This window comes from Bombyx mandarina, chromosome 02 (genome assembly GCF_030267445.1).
Source record: "Bombyx mandarina strain Sakado chromosome 02, ASM3026744v2".
In the NCBI taxonomy this organism is placed as follows: domain Eukaryota; kingdom Metazoa; phylum Arthropoda; class Insecta; order Lepidoptera; family Bombycidae; genus Bombyx; species Bombyx mandarina.
The window spans coordinates 650998-660531 of NC_143209.1; positions in this window are offsets into that span (position 1 = coordinate 650998).

Genomic DNA, 9534 nt, shown 5'->3' on the forward strand with positions numbered 1-9534 from the left:
TAATGAGAGAAAATTCTTTATTTGTCATACGAGATAAGATCATTATTAATTCACAAATTTCATGTCACGACGACAGCTTGCATTGTACCTACTCAGCATACTTTGCTCTAAAACACGTGGCGTGTACCTGCCCACAGTTTTACAATAAAACCTCTAAAATAAAAACCTCTTTTTTTCTTTTTTTTTTTGGTGCATATTTTTACTTGTCAACTCAGAGTATAGTAAAATCTTTTTCTTAAAAATTAATACTTTTTGGTGCAAATTTTTACTTGACAGTTCTACCTACTTCTCTTCGGAGAAACAAGTTGCGGAATATTACAATAGGGTTCAACATTTTTTGAACCGAATGAAAAGTAAAAGTTCCTCAAATGACTTGTTCGAACGATGTATTATAATCGTAAAGATTTTCATTCGACAATCGAAAGTGGTTTTTGTTTTAGCACTAGTGCAGTCCCATGGTTGTGTTTGTTTTTTTAATATATATTTTTTGTGCTTTTTTATTTATTGCTTAGATGGGTGGACGATCTCACAGCCCACCTGGAGTTAGTAGTTACCGGAGCCCATAGATATCTACAATGTAAATTCTGCCACCCACCTTGAGATATGAGTTCTAATGTCTCAGTATAGTTACAACGGCTGCGCCGCCCTTCAAACCGATACGCATTACTATTTCACGGCAGAAATAAGCAGGGTGATCGTACCTACCCGCGCGGACTCACAAGACGTCCTACCACCAGTAAAAAAGCTCCAGGAGATTTAATGTCAATTTTTATCCACTTATTTTTAATTGGATACCGGAGCCCACGGACCATTCTATGAAACTACCTTTTTCATAGCTCTCAAAATTGAAGGCTGCATGCCAAAAATAAGCGGGTATTATTGACATTATTGCGGAAAATAAAGCCCAGATGTAAGGTGGGAAGTCGGTGATTGCAATGGCTCGAGCAGGCAGTGTATCCACTTCCACTGGTTCTCAACCTTAAGATCCTCTCAGTAGAGAGGAAGCTGAGTTTACAGACAAACAAATATAGACCTTTTCAATAATAACAATAGTATTGTTCTCCGTTTATATCGCTTACAATCATTTTACCGTTCTTACATAATGCGTAATTGCATCAATAAAAATAATTTGAAGTAGATATTATTCAATTGAGAGATTACATTCGTTTGTAAAAACTTTCATATGTTGTAACTAATCTCTATTAAACGAATATTAATATCAAATAATTATCAATTTCTTCGTTCAAGCCAGTAGCAAGTTGTTGCCGCCGCTGACTACTCCCCGAATCCTGATCACGCAGGAGCCAGTCACCGTCGACGCCCTAGACACGTCCTTGCGGATCCATCAGATCCAATAACCTTTGCATTAGACGCCTTCAGCTCTAACACTAGGAGCAGGCTTAGGGACCTCGGTAACCGTATTCGTTGAACTCGACAAAGAGTTCGCCGTGCAACCTAACCCATGAATCAGCTCGCTGAGTTTCTCGCCGGATCTTCTCAGCGGGTCGCGATTCCGATCCGGTAGTAGATTCATTCGCGAAGCAGCTACTCTTGAGCTGTTAGGTCTCCTTCGGAGGCGCTCGGGTAGCTGTTAGCAAATCCCACCCCTCCTGGCTGAGCCTTTGCTCGCCCACCTGTCCTGGTGAAACTGGAAAGGCCTCCGGGCCACCAGTAATCCTTCAATCACAAAAAAAAAAAGTTTAGTGAAGTTAAAATAAGTTAAAGATTATTTAAAAGGTAAAACAAACGTTGGTAATACAGTTTGAATCTTGTAAAACTTGAACCGAAGTTGTGTTTGTTGAATGAGAACTCAAATACAACGAAAAAATGAAATTTTAGTCAATGAGGTGGCGCTTCGGAAATGAGGGGAATTGATTGAAAGTACACTGACCTTTTTGGAAGAATCTTTCAGCCCGTGATTTAGTTTCGTTTGAATTAATTGAGCCAACACAGTACGTATTAAATTTGAGTAACGCTGAACTAACTAAAGACGACGATTCACACAAGTTGACAATTAATGTTCCCGCCAAAAGTTATGTCATAAACATATTTTCAAAGGCGTTTTCGTGGCGTGCAACCTCTTTGACAGGACAAAGGCCTATAATGACTAGACATAGGCAGAGATTTGAAAATAATTCGAAAAGAAATTGAACGAGGGCGTACGTGACCAGCGGCAGGCGGCACATTTTTTTTTTTTTTTGAATTGGCGAATTGACCTTATGAGAACGGTCAATTCGTTCTTTATAAGACAACAATAAGACAACAATAGAACAAATGACCGTTCAAGTGATCCTTCGACCGTTCAGGCTTCTTTAGTATCTCCTTATTTCTATTTCGACTATAATCGTATGTTGATTTATAAGTTAAAAAAGTTAGTTAGTTAAGTTAAAAAATAGCCGTATGACTTGTTAGATGTGTGGACGAGCTCACAGCCCACCTGGAGTTAAGACGTTACTGGAGCCCATAGACATCTACGACGTAAATGCGCCACCCACCTTGCGATATAAGTTCTAAGGTCTCAGTATAGTTACAACGGCTGCCCCACCCTTCAAACCGAAACGCATTGCTGCTTCACGGCAGAAATAGGCAGGCGCGGACTCACAAGAGGTCCTACCACCAGTCTCAGACGTGTTTATTTATATGGGTTATGATCTAAATAAAATCACCAATATTATGACGAATAAATATTTATTGTTCGGTACATAGCACTTAGTTTAATATTGTCTGAAAGTAAGTCGTAATGGCGACTGCTTTTCACCTTATAATAATTGAATTCAACATATAATATATATCCATCGACAGGGCGGAATTACTCCCGCCTACGACTGGAGGGCGGTGGGCGGAGCAAACAGACACCATTAACAGACACTGGAGGAGACGTAAGGACTGAGATGTTTTTTGCGATTTTTGCCAAAAGTAATTAAATGCATATGGATAAAGAATTACTCAAATAAGCTATTCCTACTTTTAGTTTTAGCCTTCAATATGTTATAGCTGCTAGCCTAGATGAGCCATGGGGGACCGTTTTTTTTTACATATTCAATAGAAAACTTGCGGTCAAGAGTATTCTAGGCAGGTGATTCGGATTGTCGATAATCGTATTCTCACGAATCGTCTGGAACCTCTGGGTCTGCGGAGGGACTTCGGTTCCCTCTGTATTTTGTACCGTATGTTCCATGGGGAGTGCTCGGAGGAATTGTTTGAGATGATCCCTTTATATCCTTTTTATCATCGCACCTCCCGCCATCGGAGCAGAGTTCGTCCATACAACCTGGAGCCACTGCGGTCATCTACCATGCGTTTCCAGAGGTCTTTTTTACCACGTATCATCCGGCTTTGGAATGAGCTCCCCTCCACGGTATTTCCAGAGCGTTATGACATGTCCTTCTTCAAATGAGGCTTGTGGAGAGTACTTAATGGTAGACAGCGGCTTGGCTCTGCCCCTGGCATTGCTGAAGTCCATGGGCGAAGGTAACCACTCACCATAATGTGGGCCGTATGCTCGTCTGCCTACAAGGGCAATAAAAAGAATAGTATCCACCCATAGGGACCACTCCGGTTAACCTGTTAAGGCAGCCGGGTCAAGGGTAATACAACGTACACATAACATTTCAGTCTTCACCATTCGTATATAGAAATTCCTGTTCGCTCGCATCCGTGACGCGTTTCCGATAAAATCACAGTATCCAGGTGAGTAAGTACGGGTCGAGTTTTCGTGCGAAGCAACCAAACATTGGGCAGAGCAAGTTTTCTCGGATATTATTGATTTGATTGATTACAAGAGGTGCGGTTTATACTTGTTTTCTAACTTTAAAGAATAATTGTTTGGATGTTGTTATGCAGAAAGTAATCAATAAGGAGGAGCATTAAGTTTTTCCTCGAGTTTAATTATTGTGAGATAGAATGCTTTAATGTCAAAGAGCGCTCAGTTGGCTGTTTTTTTTTTATTGCTTAGATGGGTGGACGAGCTCACAGCCCACCTGGTGTTAAGTGGTTACTAGCCCCCATAGATATCCACAACGTAAATGCGCCACCCATCTTGAGATATAAGTTCTAAGGTCTCAGTATAGTTGTGTCTCATGTTCTGGTGTCTCCGTGGGCTAATTTTAGCCCAGACGAGCTCATCAAGGGCACTGCTCGGGTGCCTATTAGACGGCTAACCAGTCTGCCAGATATCTCTTTATATATTTCTTACTGGTGGTAGGACCTCTTATGAGTCCTGCCGTCAATGCCGATACCCATCTCGAGATATGAGATCAAATTCTCAATTGTGTAAAGGCTGTTGTTTCGTATCTCAAGCTAGAAAAGATTTTTTTTATTTTTATTATTTCTATGGTTGGACGAGCTCACAGCCCACCTGGTGTTAAGTGGTTACTGGAGCCCATAATCATCTACAACGTAAATGCGCCACCCACCTTGAAATATAAGTTGTATGGGTCTCAGTAGAGTTACAACGGCTGGCCCACCCTTCAAACCGAAACGCATTACTGCTTCACGGCAGAAAATAGGCGGGGTGGTGGTACCTACCCGCGCGGACTCACAAGAGGTCCTAACACGAGTAATTACGCAAATTATAATATTGCAGGTTTGATTTTTATTACACGATGTTATTCCTTCACCGTGGAAGTCAATCGTGAACATTTGTTGAGTTCGTATGTCATTAGAAAAATTGGTACCCGCCTGAGATTCGAACACCTTGCCAGTGCATCGCTCAACACGAATGCACCGGACGTCTTATCGCTTAGGCCACTACGACTTCTCGAATTCTGCGAATTGTTGTGGCATTGCGTATATTGTGTGTTGGCGCCATGTTACATACAATATGTTGTTTGGGCATCACTGATTTAATATGCGTGTTTGAGAATGTATTATGTTAGAGGCGATTCTGGTTATAAATCGTGGTTTCTATCTCCAATCTCACCGAGGGGTCAGCAGAAAGTTTATCTGATTGTTGTTTAGATACGTCGGTCTCGCGATGACCATTCATAAACGTTTGGGTGATTCCTGATCCAGTGATACTCGTCTTAAAGTAGCTTCTTATTCTATTGCTCTTAGACCACATGACGCGGGGTTGGCGCAGCATGTCATTTTATCATGTTGAATAGGAATTTGTCACGAGTTGTTCAACCGATCGCCTGTCTGAAGTCAACCCTCCTCGGGTTATATCTCTAGTAGTATATCGTCTATACGTGGCAGGGAAGATCGAGGGAACGATTCTTCCCAGTTTGGGAACGGTTTGTATTGGTCTTAGCGTGGTGTTACATAGTCTATAGCCTTCCCCAATAAATGGGCTATTTAACACTGAAATAATTTTTCAAATCGGACCAGTAGTTCCTGAGATTAGCGCTTTCAAACAAACAAACAAACTCTTCAAGTTTATAATATTGAATATAGATAACAAAAAAACTTCTTCAGCTATTTTAATGGAGTAAACTTAATTGTTTAAAATTTGTAAAAAAAAAAATCTTTGGTCACATCTCCAGAAAAGAGCACTCGATGGAGAGACTGGTAGTCCAGGGCCGGGTGGAAGGCAGAAGATCACGCGGCCGCTCACCGACCCGCTGGACTGACCTAATAAAGAAGGCAACTGAGTCCACTATGGTCGAATGTACCCGTAACGTTTCGAACCGCCAGGCCTGGAAGCGCATTGCCTGGAGGGCGGTTGTCGGGAGCACGGGCGACCTAACAGGTCCTACTGCACATACAGCGTCAGCGCAACCACGACCACTCTGACAAGAGTGTCCGACTGAGAAGAAACTTAATTGAAGTTCAATTAAAAACATCGAACTGTTGTAGCATCAAATCAAACGCATCTTTAATTACAATGATAAAGGTGGCATATTAAGCGAAATGTCACTTAAATTAAATAAATAGTCTTTCTATTATTTTTTTCTTGATTATATGGTCAGTGGCTGTGCAATTTTGCGAAAAAGTCATGCGTCTTGAAGGCTTGAAGGGTATGACAGTTAATTCGCAATACATCTTAGATAGGGCCACTGATACGCATTTTACACCAAAAAAAAACCAGTCAGGACAAATAATAAGTCGGTTTGCAGAAGTGATGTAATATATTTTCAGTCCAACAATAATAAATAAATAAAATATTTCAATTTTTTTAAAAAAAGGTCGCCAAAATCGTGATTTTTTTTAAGGGATTTTATGATCTGGTAACTAAGCCCTTTAAGTCATGTCTTATTTTAGTTTTTATCCTTATTTTTATGAAAAATTATATTATGGAGTGAAATGATATGAAGATGATTAATTTGAGACATTAATCAACTGGGATGAAATCAAATGAAATGAGATGAGATGATATGGGATGAAATATAATCTCAGTAAAATGGTGGTCATTTACTAAGATTTTTTCAGTGGACTTTTTGAAGGATCCCGAGAAGTTACGTCCAGCGGCTTTGTTTCATTTTCCCACATTTGTGCACTTTCGCAGATATTAAACAGTTAATAAACCATCGTTATTACACATTTAAACCTGAAGAAACACTAAATAGACAAAATAAAACAAATCACACAACTTCACTCCTCGCGTTCCCGCCAAAAAGACCCAAAGCTGTGATTGGGTAAAAAAATGCACAGATAGTACAAAAAATTAGGATATTCGTTTCTTTTCACGCTGTCAAGATCTTGAACATCAGAACAGATCTTACCATCAAGCCGGACTCATAACATGTAAGGCCAGGTACGTATGACGAAGTTCTACAGGCTTGGTCAGTCGTACAATGCTAACTACTATCTGTATATTAATACGTGAAGCAAAAACTTTGTATCCCTTTTTACGAAAATTGCGCGAACGGAGGAGTATGAAATTTTACACACTTAAAGAGAATATAGAGAAGAAGTGCACAATGCTAAATTTTTTTAAATAATGCATAAAAGATACATTAAATCAATAAAGAAAACATTACACACACTACCATATATTTGACGCACACACGCATGCATAGACTACATATTGTTTGTCTTTATTAATATTTTTCTATAGTGTAGTCTTAGCGAAATCTGTGATTATAGAAGTATAATAATAGTCTTTGAAAAAAGAATCATAATAGTGTACAAACTTATAATTTCAATTAATTATAGTCGAATTTCGACTACCGGGCGATTACTAGTTAACATTATTATTTATTATCATTATTATTAGGGAGTCCAACACTCATATAAATATTAGCCTATCCATTAAGTACATGTATTTTTTACATGGATACCAAGTTTCAAGTCAATCGGATGCATGGTTCAGTAGTTATAACGGAACATCCGTAAAAACCACTGTAGATTTGTAATGTCATTGTATTATTGACGTCTAGATCCGTGTCTATGATAACTGTCATTCGCATTTGCAAACGCAACGTCGGATAAAATATAATGGCAGTAAAACACGTGAGATTCAAGCGTAAATTTAGTCTAAATTACGTATAACTAATTCCAGCAATTTGATTGTATGAATGAGACGGATATATGTGTGTTACTATTAAGTGATGTTACTCTTTCAAAACCAGTTCGGTCATACAGACATGAATACTGATGCTATCGGATTATTCTGGTAGCGTTTACATCGATAAAGCGGATTGCGTCTTAAGTCAAAGTAACAAAGATTAGATTTGAATGTTACTCAAATATTTCTAAAGTAAGTTTTTATGTTTTGCGATTTTACTCCTTATTTTTTATGTATTAGGTACGGTTTTAGTATTATTTTTCTAATGATTCCGTTTATATACAGGTGGTTATTAAATTAATATTACGTACAGCGTAAATATTTTAGTGTCTTTCTGTGGCGCATAAAGAAATCGACACGTGAGTATCGGGATCAGGTCAGAGAGAACTGCGTGGGAGTACACAAGTTATTGAAGAAAAAAAAAATCACAACTGTGACGTCATATCTTAAATTTCTAAAATTAATTTAAGCCTCGACTGTGGAAGGAAATTTACGTAAGCTCTTATAATTACTGGCGGTAGGACCTCTTGGGAGTCCGCACGGGTAGGTAATACCACTCTGCCTATTTCTGCCGTGAAGCAGTAATGCGTCTCGGTTTGAAGGGTGGGGCAGCCGTTGTAACTATACTTGAGACCTAAGAACTTATATCTCAAGGTGGGTGGCGCATTTACGTTGTAGATGTCTATGGGCTCCAGTAACCACTTAACACCAGGTGGGCTGTGAGCTCGTCCACCCATCTAAGCAATAAAAAAAAAGAAGCTCCAATTAGTGTCGGACTGGCAAGGTGTTGCGCAGCGCTGGGAACAAGAAAGAATGTCGTAGAAAAAAAAAGCGCTAACGCACACAACACACGGTCTCACGGTCCTCAGTGGGCCGCGTATCCGATCCGGTGGTAGATTCTGCGAAGCACTGCTCATGCTAGGGTCAGTGTTAGCAACACGGTTTGAGCCCCGTGAGCTCACCTACACGTCAAGGAGAAGCTGAAATAGCATCTCAAGGCATTTGTAGGCATTGCTGAAGTCCATGGGCGACGGTAATCACTCTCTCGTGGGCTGTATGCTCGTCTGCCTACACGGGCAATAAAAAAAAAGTCAGGTATATGCGATGTGTACACGTAACATTAGCATGTCGGTGACGCGAACCCGTAATATTTCCTCGACTAAAAAGTATTCAACGCGGCTAAAGAAGTTTTGGCTTCATAAAAAAAAAAAGTATGTACTATAACGATTTGTAGTAAGTAGTATTTATATAAGTTGATCAAAGATAATGAAATTCGTAGAAACGATTTTTGTCATAACGATATTGCGTATTTACCACAACTAAAAAAATGTGGAAATAGTAACTAAATGAATGTTATGTAAACATCATTTAATTACAGAATAAAATGAACTGAGTAGTGTATTGGTTGTGTGTAAGTTACACGTCATCATCATCATCAGCATCATCATCAACAGCCCACAGTCGTCCACTGCTGGACATAGGCCTCTCCCAATCCACACTACTGAGCCCGGTCTGCGGCTCTACTCATCCACTTCTTGCCGGCCACCGTGCGGAGGTCATCGCACCACCTAGCCAAGGAGCGTCCCACGTTACGTCTTCCGCTGCGCGGTCTCCACTCGAGAACCCTACCGAGAGAAGTTACACGTGGAGAATAATAATTAAAAAAATATATAATTATCTTACATGCTGTATATATCTGACATTGGGTGTCTACCTCCTTAATTATATCAATGGCAAGCGTCTAATAACGCAATATTGGTTCAGTACATAAAATTATTTGGTTTTCATTCAAATCTTCGGTTTCAGAGGGCGCCTTCGGTGTACCTCTTTGAGAAACTCTGGAATGTCGCGATGCTCCTGTCGTATTTGTAACATCAGAGGACTTTTTGACGGGAACGCGAAGAGTGAAGTTGTGTGATTTGTTCTATTTTGTCTATTTAGTGTTTCTTCAGGGTTAGATGTGTAATAACGGTGGTTTATTAACTGTTTAGTATCTGTAAAAATGCACAAATGTGGGAAAATGAAACAACTTAATATCAGGTGGGCTGTGAGCTCGTCCACCCATATAAGCAATAAAAAAAAAAAGC